This window comes from Hyalella azteca, unplaced genomic scaffold (assembly GCF_000764305.2).
Source record: "Hyalella azteca isolate HAZT.00-mixed unplaced genomic scaffold, Hazt_2.0.2 contig3477, whole genome shotgun sequence".
Classification (NCBI taxonomy): domain Eukaryota; kingdom Metazoa; phylum Arthropoda; class Malacostraca; order Amphipoda; family Hyalellidae; genus Hyalella; species Hyalella azteca.
This window is the reverse complement of record NW_025933726.1, coordinates 9,573-31,676: the sequence shown is the minus strand read 5'-3', so window position 1 is coordinate 31,676 and position 22,104 is coordinate 9,573. Positions and strand designations below refer to the sequence as shown.

At 39.6% G+C, this 22,104-nt stretch overlaps 1 long non-coding RNA gene across 1 annotated transcript in view; it reads right to left on the bottom strand.

Moving 5' to 3' along the window:
- LOC125177603 overlaps positions 1-21,008 on the bottom strand; it is a 33,785-nt gene extending 12,777 nt beyond the window's left edge. The window contains exons 1-2 of the long non-coding RNA XR_007156593.1: positions 20,981-21,008; positions 20,883-20,931 (exon numbers count right to left, since the gene is read on the bottom strand). This is a non-coding gene — a long non-coding RNA (uncharacterized LOC125177603). The remainder of the gene's footprint in view (positions 1-20,882; positions 20,932-20,980) is intronic.
- Between the last annotated feature and the right edge of the window lie 1,096 nt (positions 21,009-22,104).

Here is a 22,104-nt window from a genome sequence, read left to right as displayed (position 1 = left end):
GGTGGAGAGTAAGGAAGGAAGGGCATGAGGTGGTGTTAGTGGTGGAGAGGAAGGAAGGGCATGAGGTGGTGTTAGTGATGGAGAGGAAGGAAGGGCATGAGGTGGTGTTAGCGGTGGAGAGTAAGGAAGGAAGGGCATGAGGTGGTGTTAGTGGTGGAGAGGAAGGAAGGGCATGAGGTGGTGTTAGCGGTGGAGAGTAAGGAAGGAAGGGGATGAGGTGGTGTTAGTGGTGGAGAGTAAGGAAGGAAGGGCATGAGGTGGTGTTAGTGGTGGAGAGGAAGGAAGGGCATGAGGTGGTGTTAGTGATGGAGAGGAAGGAAGGGCATGAGGTGGTGTTAGCGGTGGAGAGTAAGGAAGGAAGGGCATGAGGTGGTGTTAGTGATGGAGAGGAAGGAAGGGCATGAGGTGGTGTTAGCGGTGGAGAGTAAGGAAGGAAGGGCATGAGGTGGTGTTAGTGGTGGAGAGGAAGGAAGGGCATGAGGTGGTGTTAGTGATGGAGAGGAAGGAAGGGCATGAGGTGGTGTTAGCGGTGGAGAGTAAGGAAGGAAGGGCATGAGGTGGTGTTAGTGGTGGAGAGGAAGGAAGGGCATGAGGTGGTGTTAGTGATGGAGAGTAAGGAAGGAAGGGGATGAGGTGGTGTTAGTGGTGGAGAGTAAGGAAGGAAGGGGATGAGGTGGTGTCAGTGGTGGAGAGTAAGGAAGGAAAGGGGTAAGATGGTGTTCGTGATGGAATAGAAGTAATTAAGGAAGGGCATGAGATGGTGTTACTGGTGGAGAGGAAGGAAGGAAGGGCATGAGGTGGTGTTGGTGGTGGAGAGGAAGGAAGGAAGGAAGGGGGTAAGGTGGTGTTGAAAAAAACGGGTGAAAAGACAACGAGATTAAGTGTTCACGAGTGTGGTAAAGAGAGATTGGGTGACTTAAGGAGGTAGGATGTATGGTTGTTGTTGTTGGTAGCAGTGGAGAATTATAGTTTATTGGTGATTATGCCATAGGTAATGTAAAGTAGAAGGTCCTCCAACCTAGTTGCATATCCTAGGTACAAATATAAATATCAATAACTATTCTGTAAATAAATTCCAGCACAGGTAATGCGATAGAGGCGTTTAAACATTTTATGTATATTCTCACAGAAAAAATGTACCTTTAAGATCTATTTATACATGGATGATAAGTTCGTGGTTCCATGGAGGCACAAACTTATTATGAGCGTCTACAATTAACTTTTTATTCAATTTAAATTTAACAATTTTGCCAATAGCCGGCGAAACTTGTCTCTTTGCATTTATTTTCTTCTGAACTACGAGTTTAAACAACAACTTCTCATAAACTAATATAAAAACTAAGAAATATATAATATTTTCGTTGAAAATAATCATGCTTTTTATCACGATCTTCAGTTACACGTTCGTTACCGGGGTATTCGATACAACATCGAACGCAAGCACCGAGTCTGTGATACGAGCGAACGAACGATTTCTGCTGCGAATGAAGCCGCCGTCTCGAAAATTGAGACCATAAACGCTAATATATCATATTTGCGTTGGAAATAATCATGGTATTTATCACGATCGTTACCGGAGTATTCGATACGACATCGAACGCAAGCACCGAGTCTGTGATACGAGCGAGCGAACGATTTCTGCTGCGAATGAAGCCGTCGTCTCGAGAATTGAGACCCACGGCACGTTTGTTGCAGCACTCAAACTTGTGTTATATCCTGGGAAAAAGTCGCGCCGCTCCACACACCACAAAACTCATGACAGTTGCTCGAAATTCTACGGACCTTTCGAGGCAGCGATGAGTTTTTGTACCTGAAGTATGTTCCACTTTTTAATTCTTTGTCTTGTCCATCAACTAGTAAGGGAGATGAATGTTCAAGTGATAAAAAATGCAGATAATATAAGAAGTACTATGAAATATGAATAAACAAATTGCAATTCGAAGAGTTTAAAGTACATGAGAAAGCGAATTTAACAGAACTCGGGCACCGTTAAACATGACAGTTTAGTTACAATTATTAATGCTCACATCAATCAATGCTTATAAAATTTAATGACATTATTTTTTATATAAACTTAAAATTAGGTACGTACTATTTTAAAAGTGGTCTGACAAAAAATCGGCTCGACGTGAACACAAATTTGGTAAGAGTATTGTACTGTAATCTAATCGAAATACGTAGAGTTTAACGCAAGAAAAACGAAAAGTAAACGTGACAACGGGCGAAGAAAAAAAATAATCGAACCACGCACGGCTACAGAAAGCTCTGACCGAAGTTGTGAAACGAATCATTGCTTATGCTGCAGCTGTCAATAAATAAATTGCTTCCACGTTTCGTAGCCAAGAGCTGTGGTGAAAGTTTAGAGGGCTGAGTTAACACGAAGCCTGGGTCCATACCGATGCTGGACACTGGGGCCCCAGCGTGGCAAGTTAGCGGCTAGTGAGACAGAGAGCCGAGACACTTCCGAATGAGCCGAGACACTTCCAAGTGAGTCGAGACACTTTCGAGTGAGCCGAGACACTTCCGAGTAATCCGAGACACTTCCGAGTAATCCGAGACACTTTCGAGTAAGTCGAGACAATTCCGGATGAGCCGAGACACTTCCGAGTGAGCTGAGCCACTTCCGAGTAAGCCGAGACACTTCCGAGTAATCCGAGACACTTTCGAGTAAGTCGAGACAATTCCGGATGAGCCGAGACACTTCCGAGTGAGCTGAGCCACTTTCGAGTAAGCCGAGACACTTCCGAATGAGCCGAGACACTTCGGAGTGAACCGAGACACTTTGGAGTGAGCCGAGACACTCCCGAGTAATCCGAAACACTTCGGAGTGAGCCGAGACACTTTCGGATGAGCCGAGACGCTACCAAGCGAGCCGAGAGCAGAAAACTCCTCGGGGAGCGTAGGTCCCTCATTCCGATGATCCTGGATGTGAAGGTCCGCTGGAATGCCTCCAGTTTCCGCACTGCACCCGGCTTGAGCGGCACCCAAAGCTGGCAGCAATACTCCATAATTCAGAGCATTAGGGCTCTGGAGTGTGCAATCATTGGCGCTGCTTCCCTTTTTAGAAACGTCTGCTATATCCATTCCATCTGTTGTCTGCCTTTCACAACTATTGCTACGATTTGGTCATCAAACGTAGCGTCCGTACACATCAACATTCCGAGATAACGAATATGTCGTTTTTCCTGAATTTCTGTGCGGTAGCGGTGCTGCATCCTGACTGCATCAATTTTATATTTCATTAGATCCAACTGGGTGCTGTTTAATTGTACATTATCCACTAGGACTCAGTCTTAGATTGTCGACAAGTCATCCTGCAACCTCTCATAGACCTGGTCGTCTACCTCTTTAGCGAGCCGAGGCACTAAAGTAACTGATCAAATAATCATTTATTAATGACATTTACTTGCAAATATATCGATAACCATTGGGCGGAAACTTGCTCCGCCGACAGAGCCTCCGTTCCTCCGTGTCACCATGAAGCTCAGTCTTCTACGTCTGTCGGTAATCTTTACATACTCAAAAATCTTAAGCGTAACGGTGAGTTTTCAGTAGGAAGTGCGCTGAAAACTGCACTTGTAAACTTTGGTGCAGGAGTTGGCTAAAATTTGAATCAGAGTATTGTGTAATTTGAAAAAAATAGTTCTCATTATCAATCACGTTGAAAAAGAATACACTGCGAGATCCCTTTTGGTAAACAGATTTCAAGAAAAGTGGCATATAGGTAATTAATAATCAAGGAGTCATCTTTTATCTTCTTTTATCAAAAAAGTTCAATATTTCTACTTCCTACGTAGAGTAACCGTTCGTCTCAACAAGAAATAATTGAGGACTTTTTAGCAAAACAAGTATTTTATCTAAATTCCATCATTCGTTCCATATTAATTTAAACAATAAACAGCTCGTAGTAAATTTAACGGATATAAACACGAATTTCATGCAATTCCACGCGTTAGGAAATTTGTTGCAGAAGCACAAGACCTAAACAGAGACGGCAGCAGGGCAGCGAGCAGCCAGTCCGAGACACCTCAATATAAATGGCTGTCACAAACGGCCGACAAATAAAACTTATCCGACGCTCGCCGCGGGACTGAAGCCTAAACTCTCCAATAGCATAGAGGCCCACAATATTTCAAGCATTTTACCGTTGATAATTTATTGGCGAGTCGAGGCAGGACCCGATCTTGTCTCCGGTGCCTCGCGTCACCCATAAACCGAAGCAAAGCTCACACGACACGAAGAATTTGCACGCAACCGTCGGCACAAGACGCCAAATCTGCTCCAAATCGCGTCCAACTTGCTCTCCCGAGTGGTCCTACATATGGACACCGGTGTTCAAAATGGCTTCGGCTGCAGCTACAAGCGAAACAACAACGCTTCCTTCACGGCTTAAGCTCAGCAGCCCGAGCAGAGGAGTTGAACGACTGGGACGGAAAAGATTGAGGAAAGTAACGGGTTTTGTTACTTGATCGCAACAACAGAAATGAAGTAAGTAAACTATAAATAATATTATTTACTAGCCCGCGTGCCAAACATGATCATTAATCGTGTGACTCCAATGTTAAAAATAGTGGAATTAATTATATTTTCGCCAGCAACAAGACAGTGACAGCTGCTTAAATGCTGTTAGTAAATTGAATATTCAGAAGTTTCGAGAGCCATTCCTAAATCTTCGATTCAAAGATATTCGGTTATCGATAACTGACAGTGAAAACTAAAATAAAAACGTCTGGCCAACAAAAAATTATATCTGCCAAATTAAAAACCAAACATGCATGAAAGGCGACAATAACAAATAAATCCATGCAGGGATAGGAGGTCCCCAAGCTAAACAAGCTTTCCTAGAGCTCGGCTGGCAACCCAAGGAGAAAGAAAATTCGGCAGCGGCAGCAGTGGGCGCTCGCATGCGTCAATGGTCTTGCATGGGTCGATGGATACCAGATTCGAGGTTTCCGGGCTTTGGCGAGAAAGACCGTCAAAGAGAAGTGTCCCTTGATGTTTAGTTGCAATCGCAAACTTCATGAGTGCCAGAATTACAAGTGGAACCCGGCAACTAGAGAGGGATTAAGGTACCGCGTACATGAAAGCACCTGTTGCTTTACTGCAGCATTCAGGAAATTCAAAAGCAAGCTTCTGATGACGTCGTTGGCCTACGACTAAAACTGCACACTTTTCATGAAGAATTCATAAGTTTACTTGAATGTGTATATTTATATGTATACACGGCCTGACAAATATACTTTTGTCAGGCCGTAGGGTGGTGCAAACAAATTCTTAGTTGGTAAAATTAACGCTCTAAATAAAGTGAAAGTATAACGCGGCTCACAAATTCGACGCAATGAGGAACTGAAATGCTCTGTGAAAAGTCCAGGCGGCGCTCCAGCTCGGTCCAGAGCTCCTATATCTGAAGCATTTACCAAGGATACCAAAGTGTCAAACATTCAAAGATTTAGTTACGTGGGATTAACTACATTTCAGCATAAAAAAGCACCTACCAATACATTTACATAAAAGCAGGCATAAGTGTAGATAATTACTTATATGATCCAACAACTGCTTCGTTCTGAGGTATTCACAGACAATTTTCAGCTTAAAAAAAAATAAATAAATAAAAATTCTTAGAAAGAAAGAGTTGCGCTGCTTGACGGAGGCGTTTTGGAAAGAAAGAAGCCAGATTTTATGAGAAATCTGTTCAGTGATCGCTCTACTGCTGCCTGTAGTAAACCGAGACGGTAAAAGAAAACAGATCAGCAGCTACTACTCAATCTTAATTCGTACTAACGCCCCCCACGAGTATAGTGTTCTGCGGCTGGAATATTTTCTATCACAGTGGGCGACTAAACCTACTATGCATCAGCCGTCCCGACATAACTTAACATAGTAAGGCGACAATAACAAATAAATCCATGTAGGAATAGGAGGTCCCCAAGCTAAACAAGCTTTCCTAGAGCTCGGCTGGCAACACAAGGCGAAAGAAAATTCGGCGGTGGGCGCTCGCATGCGTCAATGGTCTTGCATGGGTCGATGGATACCAGATTCGAGGTTTCCGGGCTTTGGCGAGAAAGACCGTCAAAGAGAAGTGTCCCTTGATGTTTAGTTGCAATCGCAAACTTCATGAGTGCCAGAATTACAAGTGGAACCCGGCAACTAGAGAGGGATTAAGGTACCGCGTACATGAAAGCACCTGTTGCTTTACTGCAGCATTCAGGAAATTCAAAAGCAAGCTTCTGATGACGTCGTTGGCCTACGACTAAAACTGCACACTTTTCATGAAGAATTCATAAGTTTACTTGAATGTGTATATTTATATGTATACACGGCCTGACAAATATACTTTTGTCAGGCCGTAGGGTGGTGCAAACAAATTCTTAGTTGGTAAAATTAACGCTCTAAATAAAGTGAAAGTATAACGCGGCTCACAAATTCGACGCAACAAGGAACTGAAATGCTCTGTGAAGAGTCCAGGCGGCGCTCCAGCTTGGCCCAGAGCTCCTTTATCTGAAGCATTTACCAAGGATACCAAAGTATCAAACATTCAAAGATTTAGTTAGGTGGGATTAACTACATGTCAGCATAAACAAGCACCTACCAATACATTTACATTAAAGCAGGCGTAAGTGTAGACAATTATTCATATTATCCAACAACTGCTTCGTTCTGAGGTATACACAGACAACTTTCAGCTTCTAAAAAAATAAATAAATAAAAATTTTCAGAAAGAAAGCGTTGCGCTGCTTGACGAAGGCGTGCGGCAATCGGAAGGAAGTCCGATTTTATGGAAAAGATGCTCAGCGTGATCGCTCTACTGCTGCCTATATTTAACCGAGACGGTAAAGGAAAATAGATCAGCAGCTACTACACCTTCTTAATACGTACTAACGCCCCCCACGAGTATAGTGTTCTGCGGCTGGAACATTTTCTGTCACAGTGGGCGAGTAAACCCGACATAACATAACATAACATAGTGATCTCGGCGCTGAAGTGTAGGCCTGATGTGGCCTGTCGCCGATTTCTTTTCCTTTTCGTGCCTTGTTCACAGAAGATCTAAAATCGTGTTATTTGACCGGATCTTTTCATGACTGACGAAAGTTTGAAATAGCTACTAGACTTCCACCGGGTTCGATATGGTGCTAGGCATTTCAAATCTGAACATATATTTGCCATAGCTTTATCTAGTCTGTTCTTGAACGCGTTCATACTTGGAGCGCCAACGACATACGGGACCTTTAAACGATTCACTCTAATCGCCGTATATTCCCGCTGTGGCTGATTCTGCATGCAATTCGTTGTCAGTCCGGCAACTGGAAATGCGCTGTTTTTTTTTTGTCAAAAACGTAATTTGGATCGTGAACCGCTTCATGGTCTAGATATATGTAATATAGATGAAGAATCATTTATATTAGCTCAAACTGAGCAAAATAGAGTCAAAGAGGATTAAAATGCTTGCAAAAAATAATTTGCAAATTCATGTGAAATTTATCAACAACAATTTATCTAAAACAAATTTTAAAGTTTACCGAGAATTTTCGATTTACAGGTGACGTAATAATGATGCCGGCTATGACGTTATGACGTCGGCCAATTGGGGAATTCATTATAAGAGAAATTATATGTTATTGCGTAACATTGATAAAGCAATTTGTTGAGGCACTGCTTATCAAAAGCATTTATTACATCATTTCAGCTCATAGCACGATCGCGCATACTTATTTATATTGAAAACTTTATATTTATTGAATTTCGTTTCAAGGTGCATGAACCATCCAGTCAAATCAAAAGTGACAAACGTTACTCGCGACAAAACTCGACGACAGAATGTGCAACCTGCGCCAGTGATCGCCCCTCTGTGAAAAGTCGAGGAAATTATCACGGTTCGTATCACCGAAAAATCGGTCTCTGGGAGCAAGCAGAAATCACGAAAGTCAACACTGGACGAGTTTTCCCCTTTGCTGCGGGCGCTATACTCTCCCTCCCTCGGAAAACGTAGCGACATTCCAGCAAAACATCCACGGTACTGCAACCAGAGAAAAAAACCGGCTCAGTTCCGAGTGTTTGTGAAGCCCAGAAATTACGGTGGCCAGAATCGTCCTGACGACTGCACGAGCGGAGAAGCTCGTGCAGTCGAAGGATGGAAGTGAAGGATGGAAAGAGGTGCAGTGAAGGATGTAATGGATAAGAGCAAAAACAAATGCGGGAGAAGCGGGAAAAAAGTTTCAAATCCGGAATGCTTTCGGGCTAAATACGTCAATGCGTTTGAAGTTTCATCAGAAAATATGCGGCATGCACCAAGCACATTGAGAATAAGAAGCGAAAAAGGTTGAATTTAGCGAAATTAGACGAAGCAAGTTCCATAAGTATACGAGAATAAAACTAGATTGACTTTCATTTTTCTTAAATGGATCTTGAATTACCCTGGCAAATAGCTTATATTGAAAATAATAATATATAATCACCTGCTAAATAGCTTATATTGAACATAATGTAAACTGTGGATCACTAGGACCTGTCTCTTATACACATCTAGATGTGTATAAGAGACAGGCATGAGGTGGTGTTAGTGGTGGAGAAGAAGGAAGGAAAGGCATGAGGTGGTGTTAGCGGTGGAGAGGAAGGAAGGAAGGGGATGAGGTGGTGTTAGTGGTGGAGAGTAAGGAAGGAAGGGCATGAGGTGGTGTTAGTGGTGGAGAGNTAGGACTTAATATATTTTTATTACAACCTCTTAAATGGCATCTCAACTTGAACAATATTAACAATGAAACGTAGAATATATTACACATTTTTGTACCCTTGACCCTGTATTTAATCTGATTTTTTGGCGTCAAACGACCTTCGCGATTGATAAGTAAAGGTAACTATATATATATCTGTCTCTTATACACATCTAGATGTGTATAAGAGACAGTGAGTGGTGAGAGGGAGGTGGTGAGTGGTGAAAGGGAGGCGGTCTCAAACATTATACAACAAAAATGCAAAAAAATCATATTTTCCTTATTCCGGCGATTCGCTGCAATTCGCTCAAATTGAAACCATTAGTAACCCATGTTTTGTAAACAAATACAAAGTACAAAGTATTTGTTAACAAAGTAAAAAAATATCAAACCCGAGTTTCTTGATAATATTTGTACACACTGCGGTGTTTCATTCAACTTGTTTAACCGTGCCGGCAATGTCTCTTGTATTAGACTGCACAAATACTTAAGACCAACAGAAGATTTATTGCCATGGGACAGACAGGCTGCCCTCCACCGAAGTACGATAACGGGGGGTCAAATCTTAATTAAATCTACGGAAAATTCACTGACCTGTTGTTAAAAACTAATATAACTACCAATAGAAGAATGATTCAGAAATGCTTGGTATAGCGATCAATGAACAATAAAGAGTTAAATCAACTGGTCTCGCGAAAATGTTAGAAAAGTCACGCGTTTTACGATCCTCATAGTTCAAATTTTTATTTAGCGATAACACTGGTAATACAAAGTTTACATAATTTATCTTAATGTCTGCAAATTGAAAATAATTATCCAGGATAACATTCCAAATTTCAGACTTGTATCTTGTTTATGGGCGGAGTTATCTGTCCAATTCATAGTTAAGAATATCCATAGACGACTACCGCGGCTGAGCGCCTTGATGCAGTCTCCTAAGACCATCCAAGTTAATGTTCTGTGAAGATTTAAAGCTTATAGCTCACAGGTTGTATACAATCATTTTATGATGCCACAACGAAATACAAAACATAATACTTTAGAATACGAAATTACAAAATTTACTATGCAAAGCAAGCAGCTTCATAAAACAAAAGATGTCAATTTGCCGGCAAAAATTTTCAGCATTACTGTCCACTTATGTGACGACATGACTTGAGAGCTCGTGAGTATATATAGCGCTCACGTTTATGTGTTTACCAAAGCTTACCAATCATGCTCACGGGGAGAGGAACTATTTCCTTCGCTCAGCAATAAGCGTAAAATGTTTACCCAAGCTTACCAATCATGCTCACGGGGAGAGGAATTATGTCCTGCACTCGACATCACTGTAAAATGTTTACCCAAGCTTACCAATCATGCTCACGGTAAAGGAACTATTTCCTTCGCTCAGCAATAAGCGCAAAATGTTTACCCAAGCTTACCAATCATGCTCACGGTAAGAGGTATTATTTCCTTGGCTCAGCAATAAGCGCACTACGGCCGCAAGCTTGAGTGCATAATTGAGTGATCCGATGAGCCGCTGTGCACCAGTCGCAGTCAATCAGGGAGCTTACGTTAAATGTAATTTTTTCTTCTTGAAATTGTAGGAAAAAAGAACGACAAGCATTACATTACGTTATGAAGCTAAAGGTTTTCTCTGAAATAAAATTCTAAATTCATGTCAGCGGAATAAAGCTAACAGCATTCAATATGTTAAACTCCTGAAAGCCTTGATGTATTTTTTATAAAGTAACCCTTAAGTGAACGACGCGTTTCATCGACGAGATATAAGCAATAATGGCATAATAGGCTTTTGGCTAATGATGAAATCCTATTAGGAAGATTTTCTTGACAAAATTGCTAGAATTGTAGGAACTGATGTCTCTGTAATGGTTTACGTTATGAAAAAACATGTAACGTTCAATGTAGCGAGAATAATGAAGGAGAGCGAGAGATATTTTTTAATTACTGCATGTAATAATCCATACATATAGGAGTATATTTAAAAACTGGATTACAAAGGTGGTTTCTCATCACACCGAAAAATATTTCGTTCTTCAACGAATACAAGTTCCTGTGCACTAAATTTCGACAAAATCAGGAGAGACATATTCTGAATAGAGTTTGAGTCTTCATAAGAAGAACTTTTCACAATTGCATTACAAAGCAAAGTTGTGGGCAGAAGCACGTATTCACGCCAATAGATTACGGCCCGATTCCCACTTTGAAAGCACCACAAAGTTGGCCGACAGGAAAGTTTCCAAAGGAAAATTTCTGACGAGCGCCGTAGAGGAGAGCCAGAATCTGAGTCGATAGACGCCATGCTTGATGAATGGCAATGTGGTGCCATACAGGACCGGCATGTGACATGGAACTTGACGAGCCTTGACTTTACGCTCAACACTTAATTCTCTGCCGCCGTATGTCACTCTCCGGGAACATAACTTACAAGTTAAATTATACGTAAACAATTGAGTGTAGCAACCTGAGGACGTTTGTACGCAACAAAGAGCATTTATAAGTTGTCGTACGTGGCGGCAACCTTCAGTGCAAGTCATTTTGCGCTCACTAGCTACGTATGCTTTTTGGGAAGTAGGCTTGTGACAATATTGCTCCGGTTACTCATGTCAGGCGGTAGAGGGTTAAGCTTAATATACCATTGAATGAAGAGGAAACATGATCCTAAGATTCTCTCACGTTCGTTACAAGACACTACCTCAACGTACTGAACGCTGAACAGTTAAAGTTTAGCTATACGACCAGTGAACGAACAAAGAGATGGTCAACTTCATCCCCTCTGACATTTATTACACGGTAGGGGAATGTTGAATATTATATTTTAATTTAAATTAAATTACAAAACAGAATTAAAATTTATTATATTTTAATTATATTATTATAGTACCTGAATGTAGGAAGGCAACACCACCGCAGCCAGTAGTGGAGGAAGAGTCAGAATGATCTGCCGCAGGTAAAGATTCAAGATGGCTTGACAAGCAGCATAACAATTGCTGAGCTGCCTTGATGACTGCAGAGCGCAGCCAAGGTGTAGACGCCGACTCCATGTCTTAGGGCTGCAGAACACTTAGGGCAGAATAAAACTCAAGCCTACAGATTTCGCACGGCTATAGACAGCGTTGAAAACTTCACGGCACCAACACAACATCGGCAAGTATTATTTCCCGCTTGCGTTAACCGAACAAAAGGCTCGGCAATGCAACGGCCTCCGACACGATCCCAGGACACAACAAAAGGAACGGATTGCCTCATAATATTGGCCTACACGCACCACTAAAATGACACGCAGTCTTTCTTGAAACGAGCGACGCGAAATCCCATAGAAAAATCGCATCGATTGCTAGCCAGCGCTCGTAGACGCTGGAGACGGCATATAGGCGCTCATGGAGGAGAAATTCGAATTATTTACTCGATTTAAAGCAATTTAGGAGCTGTGGAAGAACGTGTTGTGTACTGATTTATCTTTTATGAGGATGGCACAATAAAAAATTTTTTGGCATCATGATATCGCTGGAAGTTGTGCAATAAATTTCAATCACTTCCAAGTTGAAAGTCTCTAAAAGTTCATATCTTTAAAAAAGTTTACATTTTTATTCGTTAATGATTATAACTCAACCAAAGACTTGAAAATGAGTTAACTCTGACTCTCCAATCAATTCCTCTAGAAAAGTTAAAGTAACATATGATAATAATTATAAAAGTTTTGAGAATAATTCTGAGAAGAAAACTAAACAAATAGATTTACATAAATTTTATAAACTTTTCCATCGATGTCTGAAAGTCCTCAACGGAAACAACAACATTCATTAATCTCATCAATGCTGGTCAACGACTCTTGGAAGTTGAGCGGCAATCCATCTTTTCCAAGTGCCTGCCATCAAGAGGTGCTCAATACTATTATTATTTTTATTATTACTAATATTATTATATTATTATTCTGCTACGATTGCGCATCAATCCGAGCGGAAGATTGCATCTAATGATATGCTGGGAGTAATGCCGCGGGTAAGACTTAATATATTTTTATTACAACCTCTTAAATGGCATCTCAACTTGAACAATATTAACAATGAAACGTAGAATATATTACACATTTTTTGTGCCTGCCGTCAAGAGGTGCTCAATATCATTATTATTTTTATTATTAGTAATATCATTATTATTATTATTCTGCTACGATTGCGCATCAATCCGGGCGGAAGATTGCATCTAATGATACGCTGGGAGTAATACCGCGGATAGGACTTAATATATTTTTATTACAACCTCTTAAATGGCATCTCAACTTGAACAATATTAACAATGAAACGTAGAATATATTACACATTTTTGTACCCTTGACCCTGTATTTAATCTGATTTTTTGGCGTCAAACGACCTTCGCGATTGATAAGTAAAGGTAACTATATATATATAGGGCATTAATTCGATATTTTTCATTTGCCTATATTTCTGAAGAATAAACTATATTTTTGTCGTTAAATAAGCAATGTAGAGCTATTTTTCTTGGCTTCTCATCTCGGGACAGCGGCAGCTCTTGATTTTATTATGAATTAAGTATCAAAACTTAGAGATGATTGAGTAAGTATTAAAATATCATGATAAGAATAAATATAACACATCATTAGAAGAATAAATTCCAATGACGAAGTGGCTTAACCCGAAGTTTTTTAACAAATTAAAGAAACCTAAATAATAATTTTAAGAAGAACAACATCGACTTAATTCTTTATTTTACTCTTGAAAAAGTATTAATTAGTGAAAAAGACATTCCCTACAATTTTATGTTTAATAAGTACCTCAACAAATGTGTCGTGACACCTTTTCGCCACTTCTTTTCAAGTCCTTCAAATGACTAAATTAAATTGATCATTCAAACAAGTGTTAATAATAATAATAATAATAATAATTATAGATCCGACAATTATTATTATGTTATTATTATTATTATTAATTATTAAAACCATATCATAGCCTAGCTATGAGGCTACGAGCACCGAAACGTAGAGCATTGCGAATTTGTCCACATTGCAACTTAACCAGCCAAGTATTGCTAATTAATAATGAATAAATCATCCAGCCATAAATATGCTTCGTGTTACGAATATTTGCTTCAGACGGGGTTTCAATACACAATTTTTCGTCGTTCTTTCTTATTAAAATCGGTTTTTACAAAAAAATATGGAATGATAAAAATGGCAGCATAAAATTAGTATTGCACTTACATTATAACTAACAAGTAAAATAGTTTATTCCGAACAAAGGTTACGACATAAAAACAGCTGTACAATAGTAAAAAGAATTTGTAGATTAAAAACACATGTACCAAATATTTGGTCTCTGAACTCGCGAGCCAGCAGCAAACTAGAACTTAAGTTGTTAACAAAACCTACTACAGGTACTTTGTTCAGGACACTCGTGCCCCAGGCGAACGGGATGTATACGAAGTGAATAGGAACAGAAAGAATTTAACACCTCGCATTGAACCTAAATAATCAGAGAAGTCGAAAACAGGAATTAAGCATAATTGCGACGATGATTGAGCTCGAGGTATGGCAGTAACCGAACAATGAACGAGATATCAAACCTGAATAATCAGAGAAGTCGAAAACAGGAATTAAGCATAATTGTGACGATGATTGAGCATGAGGTATAGCAGTAACCGGTCAATGAACGAGATTTCGAACTTGAATAATATGAGAAGTTTAATACAAGAATTAGGCATACTTATGATGTTGATTGAGCTCGAGGTGTGGCAGTAACCGGATGATGAACGAAATATTTCTACTGGTTTGAAAGTCGCTTTTTTCTCACGAAAAATGACGCATAATCGTATTCGTATGATACATTTTTAATCACACGACATATAATTGATAGTATAACCCAGTATGGATTTTATGATAGATAATTGTATAACAAAATACAACCTAAGCCACATTATCGATCGCATGACAATCATCCTAATAGCCGATGATGATAAGTCGTCCATTTTCATCAATCAAGTTATATATTTTCACATAAAGCATCCACAATGTCATCCATAATTTTCACGCCATCAATTATCGCCAGTTAAAGATCACACGGCGTTCAGAACTGATAATTTCGACCCTTCATCCAGACCGGATCATTTATCCACACCAGATCATTTATCCACACCCGATCATTTATCCACACCGGATCATTTATCCACACCGGATCATTTACCCACACCGGATCATTTATCCACACCGGATCATTTATCCACACCGAATCATTTATCCACACCGGATCATTTATCCACACCGGATCATTTACCCACACCGGATCATTTACCCACACTGGATCATTTACCCACACCGGATCATTTATCCACACCGGATCATTTATCCACACCGGATCATTTACCCATGCCTGGATGGATAGGAAGCATTAGATCGAACAGGTGGTTGATCCGATCAGCTGCTGTCGATGAGGAGCTTACGCTCCAGACGACAGAAGCGGATCTACGGAATTCATTCCACACAACATTCAAGCATCGCACGTATATATACGATTATTTATCGGATATACGATTATTTATTTATCAGAACGGCTGGTCCCGACTATTGTGCTAAGCGCTAAACAACGCCAACCTTGTCCTTAATTAAAAGCCAATGTGAGGGATCCAGTCGCTCTAGAGCCCTTACCGAGAAAAACTCGCTTTAATGAAGGAGAGGTGCACCTGAACCTCGGTGCAGGATTAGTGGACGCTTCAAAGACCTTTATGAACGCCGGGGCAGTGAATGCTATATTGTGAACGCCGGTGTAGTGAATGCCATATTGTGAACGCCGGTGTAGTGAATGTCATATTATGAACGCCGGTGTAGTGAATGCCTTATTGTGAACGCCGGGGCAGTGAATGCCATATTGCGAACGCCGGTGTAGTGAATGCCTTATTGTGAACGCCCGGGCAGTGAATGCCATATTGTGAACGCCGGGGCAGTGAACGCCATATTGTGAACGCCGGGGCAGTGAATGCCATATTGTGAACGCCGGTGTAGTGAATGCAATAATATGAACGCCGGTGTAGTGAATGCCATATTATGAACGCCGGTATGGTGAATGCCATATTGTGAACGCCGGTGTAGTGAATGCCATATAATGAACGCCGGTGTAGTGAATGCCATAATATGAACGCCGGGGCAGTGAACGCCATGTTCGGAGTAAGAAGTCATTGAACAGTCATTGTGTTGATGCTAAATATTAAAGATCACTGCGCAGCCAGAGTGTTTCATGACTACGTAGCATATAAATTGATAGCTCTAAGTCGAAAACGGATAATACTAAAACTTCCAACCATTATATGTGAACCATTATATATGAAACATGATGGTTGAACCACTGTATGTGAACCATTATATATGAAACATATATGAAACATTATGGATGGACCATTGTATGTGAACCATTATGGGCAAACCATGATATATGAAACATTATGGGTGAACCACTGTATATGAACCATTATAGGCAAACCTATATGCGTGAACCATTATATATGAAAATTATGGTGAACCATTGTATGTGAATAATTATAGGCAAACCATTATATATGAAACATTATGGATGAACCATTGTATGTGAACTATTACAGGCGAACCATTATAGGTGAGCCATTATATGCGAACCATTATAGGTAAACCATTATATGTGAACCATTATATAGCCCACTTTATGCGACACACGACGCCGTGAATGTTGAATGTGTGGTGAACGTTGAAAGTTCCGTAGCCTGGTAACGACCGACGAACGTCTTGAACGCCGCGAAATGCATTATAAATCATTTTCTGAATAATTAAATGTCCCCTACAGCGTAGATAAATTTTTGAGCCCCGAAAACGCTTGAGACGTGAACGCTGAATACTGAATTTACAGCGGAAGATTTAGATACAGAATTTTCGTAATAACAGTTTTGAAAATAACGTGAATAACTGTTAAAAGAACCACGAAATCTGTTAAGAAAGACAAGATATCAAAACACTAGTGAGGGCTGAATAACATCCAATTACATGCACGTCGATTTGGGCCCGTATTCCAATTAATAGTCAAATTATTGATCGAAGAAATGGAAATGAAACCTATGCCGCTCTATGCCCTGCAGAGGCTTAATAATTCATCATCTAAGGAGCTCTCAGATGTTCGAATCCAATCACCGCTGTGGCGAACTAAGGTTAATTTGTTGCGGTAGTAGTTAATTTGTTATCTTCGTAGTTTTGTTATTTTCAATGAATAAATACATATTAAAAGCAACAGTTACTTCGTTAGCTGTAGTTAGCAGCTCCATCTGCCCATCAGCGAGCACTATCCTCGTCAATTCGTGTAAAATAACGCTGACTTTATGCCATGTGTAATCGTATGAATTTTTCAAAACGCAGGACATAACAATGCAAGCTGAACATTTGTACTTTCATCTTCCGCATCCACAAGAAACGCCGCAAACTTTCATCCATGTACATCATCAGTAACGTCTTCCAGCGACATCGTTCATATTTACAATAAACACAACCCACTTCATTGCAAGTAAAATATCAGTAACTTCATTCACGGCGGCACCGTTTATATCTACAGTAGTCATGCTGCCCACTTACATGCAAGTAAACCATCAGTAACTCCATCCACGGCAGCACCTCACGTATCCACAATAAACACTGCCCACTTCCATGCAGTAAACCATCAGTAACTTTATCCACGGCAGCACTTCACGTATCCACAATAAACAGCGCTAACTATAAAGCAATAACAGGAAGCAACTGCCAACTTGCCATGGTTGGTACACGTATCGTGCGTGGTGAGCAGGCCAAGCAGCTTACGAAGTTGTGCTCGGTTTATCCTCATTAGGAGTAGCGTAAGCTTCTCTATTGTTTTATTGAACTTCCGACTCGAACTATAAATAAAGCAAGGAGTCGTAAGATGGATTGTAGGGATCAGCGGCAATACTTTCAACAAAATAAAAATGTTTAGCGTAGAGCTTTCAAGAACCAGCAGCCATAGTGAATACTACCGGTATTTAGATGAGCTTAAGAAACGCTATGAGCGCATTTAATTTTATAAAAAGGCAATTTTATGGGATCAAAACCTGATTTTACCAATACAAAGTTACAAATAATAGCGAGATGAAAAATTTTTAAACTTGAACTGAGTATTATGTTTTTTAACAGTAATGTGGGATAGGCTGGCAGTACATATGTATTCGAGGAAAGTTTCTGGCTTTGTAATAAATTGTTACGAACAATCTGTGAATTACTTCATTTTCACATGCCACTGCACTCATTAGTAGGGGTAAACATGAAACTATTACCATGCATTGGTGAAGGAAATTTTGCCTTCGCAGTACGCCGGAGAATTATTTCACAACTGCTTTAATGCCGCAAATTTAAATCACAGTTTGCTTCTTTCGTTGAAGTGAAGTTTTTAAAACTATTACAAAAGTGTATTTATTTAATTATCGTATACTCCCAATGTTACTGTCGAGAAATTTGAGCGTACGGTTTATACTTATAATAATAGAAACGTCTGTGCTATATCATCGCTGCAAGAACGCAGCAAAAATCCAATAGGAACGTTGTTTGCTGCCAAATTAAACATGCAAATGTTAACATTGCTGATCAAATTGCTGCAAATTGGCGGAAACAAGCAATTAGCCAAACATATTTGCCAATTTAATTTAGAAAAAATCGAAATGAAAATATCTGAGCTTATTTTATAAAATCATAAATCACGTATGCACCGATCCTGAATTAGATCAAATGACATCGAGATTTCCTCGGAAGCCTCAAACAGACCTCACGCAATGTAGGCAATCAGTGCGGGCGCATCTTTAAATGAAGATCTAAGCGGACTTCGTGGCAAGGCAGACACCATCGGTAGAGACAGGTTCGACACCAAAGTTATGACGGATATAGGCCTGAGCTGTGGCTGATATTGCCACACGCTCGGGATCAATACCGCAACCGGCCACTTACATTCAAATGGATTGCAGTCCTTCAAGAACGTTCCTGCGACCAAGAAGATGCTCTCGGTAAACCGTAAGGGGCATTTAAAAGGACGGTGGTCATTCTAGGATGTCGAAAAATGGACGGTGATTTTTCTAGAATAACGCCAAGAACGAAGAAAATGCTTGCAGTAATGCGTAAGAGGCATTCAAAAGGACGGTGGTGAGTCTAGAATGTAGATAGGTTTACGGTTGTTCTTCTAGAATAACGCTAAAAACGAAAAAATGCTTGCGGATTAGGATGTGTGTTGTTTCTCATTCTAATCCGCCTAATCTCCTTTCTTATCGGTGAGGGTTACATAAAAATTTTGAAAAAATTAAGGATGATGTTTGACCAAACTCTGAATAGACTTGGACTGTGGTTCTTCGACAATAACGCTAGAACCAAGAAGTTGCTCGCAGTAACCAGTGAGAGACATTCAAAAGGACGGTGGTCATACCAGATCAGTCGATGGATGAGCGGTGGTTCTTTGAGGTTTACCACACAAGAATTTTGCTTGTACTTGGGGAAAGTAAATAAACGACAGTCAAATTGTCGGTGCGGTTGCAAATCTGTTTTAAAAAGAAAATCTTCCCTACAGTTGTTTAGCCGTGGAAGTAAACAAGTCGGACACAAATGTAGTCAAGGTTATCTGCTCTATCTCCCTGCGGTTCAGACATCAGAGTCCTTGTGTAATCTTCCATTTGATAAGAGGTGCAATTAGTGGCGTATTAATGAATGATATTTATACGCTGCAGTTTTATGAACAATTACTTCACAAAATAAAATGCACATAAATACAAAAATTTATGAATATATGTTTCTCTGGCAAAAACATTGGGCACAAACTTTCATATTAAAACAAATGAAATAAAATCGTATATAGAAATCAGAAAACAAGGGAAGACAATGCTTTCTGACAATGCACAGGCGGCTTACGCTGATCAAGAAGAGATTCAAGTGGTCTGCACAGACGGCAAACGCTGTGCCAGAGATTCAAGGGCTCTGTACAGACGGCAAACGCTGTGCCAGAGATTCAAGGGCTCTGTACAGACGGCAAACGCTGAGCAAGATATGCAAGGGCTCTGCACAGACGGCAAACGCTGAGCAAGAGATGCAAGGGCTCTCTGCACAGACGGCAAAGGCTGAGCAGTAGATGCAAGGGCTCTGCACGGATAGCAAACGCTGTACAAGAGATGCAAGGGCTCTGCACAGACGGCAAACGCTGAGCAAGATATGCAAGGGCTCTGCACAGACGGCAAAGGCTGAGCAGTAGATGCAAGGGCTCTGCACAGACGGCAAACGCTGAGCACTGAAAGCTCATTGCCAAAAGGCAAATCTTGGAGCGCTAAGTCGGGACAGAATGCGCGCGCCATACGGGCAGTCGCGGCACCGTGAACAAGAGGCTCTCGGTAGCTCCTTGAAGGCGCAGTCAATTTTCTGGTTTTTCTGAGAACGCAGCGCCGGGCTCTCGCGTGGCTCAATCAACAGAGAAATGCCCGCAACTTGGCCATAGAAATTTGATGAAATGAGACGCTCGACACAACGTCGAGTTTACTTATATTCTTGGTATGCCAGTTTGACTTATTTTCAAGAATATGGTTAAGCGATTATTCAGTAATTAAAAATAAAGATGGTGTAAATTTCAGGGAAATGATAAGAAATTGAAGTGATTTCATGCAGTGGTAATGGTTTTAAACAAAGCATTGTCTGATTAAAACTAACCAAATGAAAAAAAGGCAATCAAGTTCCAGCAATTATGATGAGAATTTTAAAATTCGACATAAACATCTGAAGAGTTGAAGAATGCTTTTTTCGAAATTTAATATTGACCAATGGCTTTAAAGAAATACATTTCAACTGATCGATATAACAGAAAACTATATAGAAAAAGTAAATAGTTGCACCCACGGCGATCATTTTCGAACTACCTAATAATCTTATTTATATCTTTATTAAATAAAATTTAATTTAAATAAAATTATTTTATCTACCATAATAAATAATGAGGAAAAGGATACCAAATTTAAGTGTAGCGTCTTCTATGAAATATATTTCAGACAATATATATATGAAAAGTACTAACTGGGCATTGAAATAAAATATTATTTCAGCAAAAATTTTAGTGTTATAAGGCAGTAACTTACCAAGTCCGTGAAGCCGTGAGTGAAAGCATAAAGTCTCACCTTTAACATCAAGTCCTCCTCTGTATTTGTCCCAAGCCTTGAGTCTCACCTTTAACATCAAGTCCTCCTCTGTATTTGTCCCAAGCCTTGAGTCTCACTCGCTCGCCGAGTAGTGAAAGAAATTTGTCGAAGCCTTTACTGCCAACCTCTGCACAAAAACAACAAACTCTGTCAAATACATTAGTTAATTTATACACAAAATATTCGTTGTAAAAATAAAATATGCATTATAGAAAAATAATGTGAATGCCATATTTTATTATAAAATTGTAAGAAATTTTTTTTCATAATACATATTTTATTATAAAATATGTATTATGAAAAATAATGTGGATGCCATATTATATTAAAAATCTGTATGATTGAAAAATCTGCCACGTGTACTCAGACTAGTCATTCACATTCAAAATAAAACTATGAAATAAAATAGAAATAATGTAGTATAAAAAATACTGAGAAAAAAATGGGTAAATTTACGCACAATATTCGTTTGACTTTTAAATTTAAAGTTAAACACAATACAGGAAAATTTGTAACCTAATTTGTAATTTAATATTATTTGTAATAACCTAATTTGTAATTTGACAGTAAAAGCGTATTGTTGAGCTGTGGGTAAACTTGGTACATGAATCAACACTTTTATCGAAGAAATAAAAATGAATTTTAATCAACGCTCTTGTTATGGGCCTATCAAACCTGTCATCAAACCTATCAATACATTATACAGGTCATTTAGTGCAATTATTGTTGATTTATATATTACACGTTATGAAAAGAAAATAAAACTGCAAAATCTTTATAACCTATCATTTAAAAAATATAAAGATAGAAATAAAAATTGAACAAATGTACGTTGGCACAACGCAGTTAATTAGACCATTATTTATGCATCGCTAAGACGTTACTCGGGAGACACGTGAAGTAGACCAGCGCTGGTCTCTGGAGCTCCTAAGTAGCTTTATGAGACGGCTTAGTACCAGCGTACTAGGGTGACTAGTCAGGCTTGCCGCACAATTATAAGAAAACTTTATAACATCTATAAGAAAATTTTGAAAAATTGGAACCCGAAGTTCAATTGAATTTTTTTGTGCCGATTTGAATCAGGCTTACCGCACACTTATAAGAAAACTTTACAACGTTTATAAGAAAATTTTGAAAAATTGGAACCCGAAGTTCAATTGAATTTTTTTTTGGTGCCGACTTGAAGTCGAAGAAAAGAACT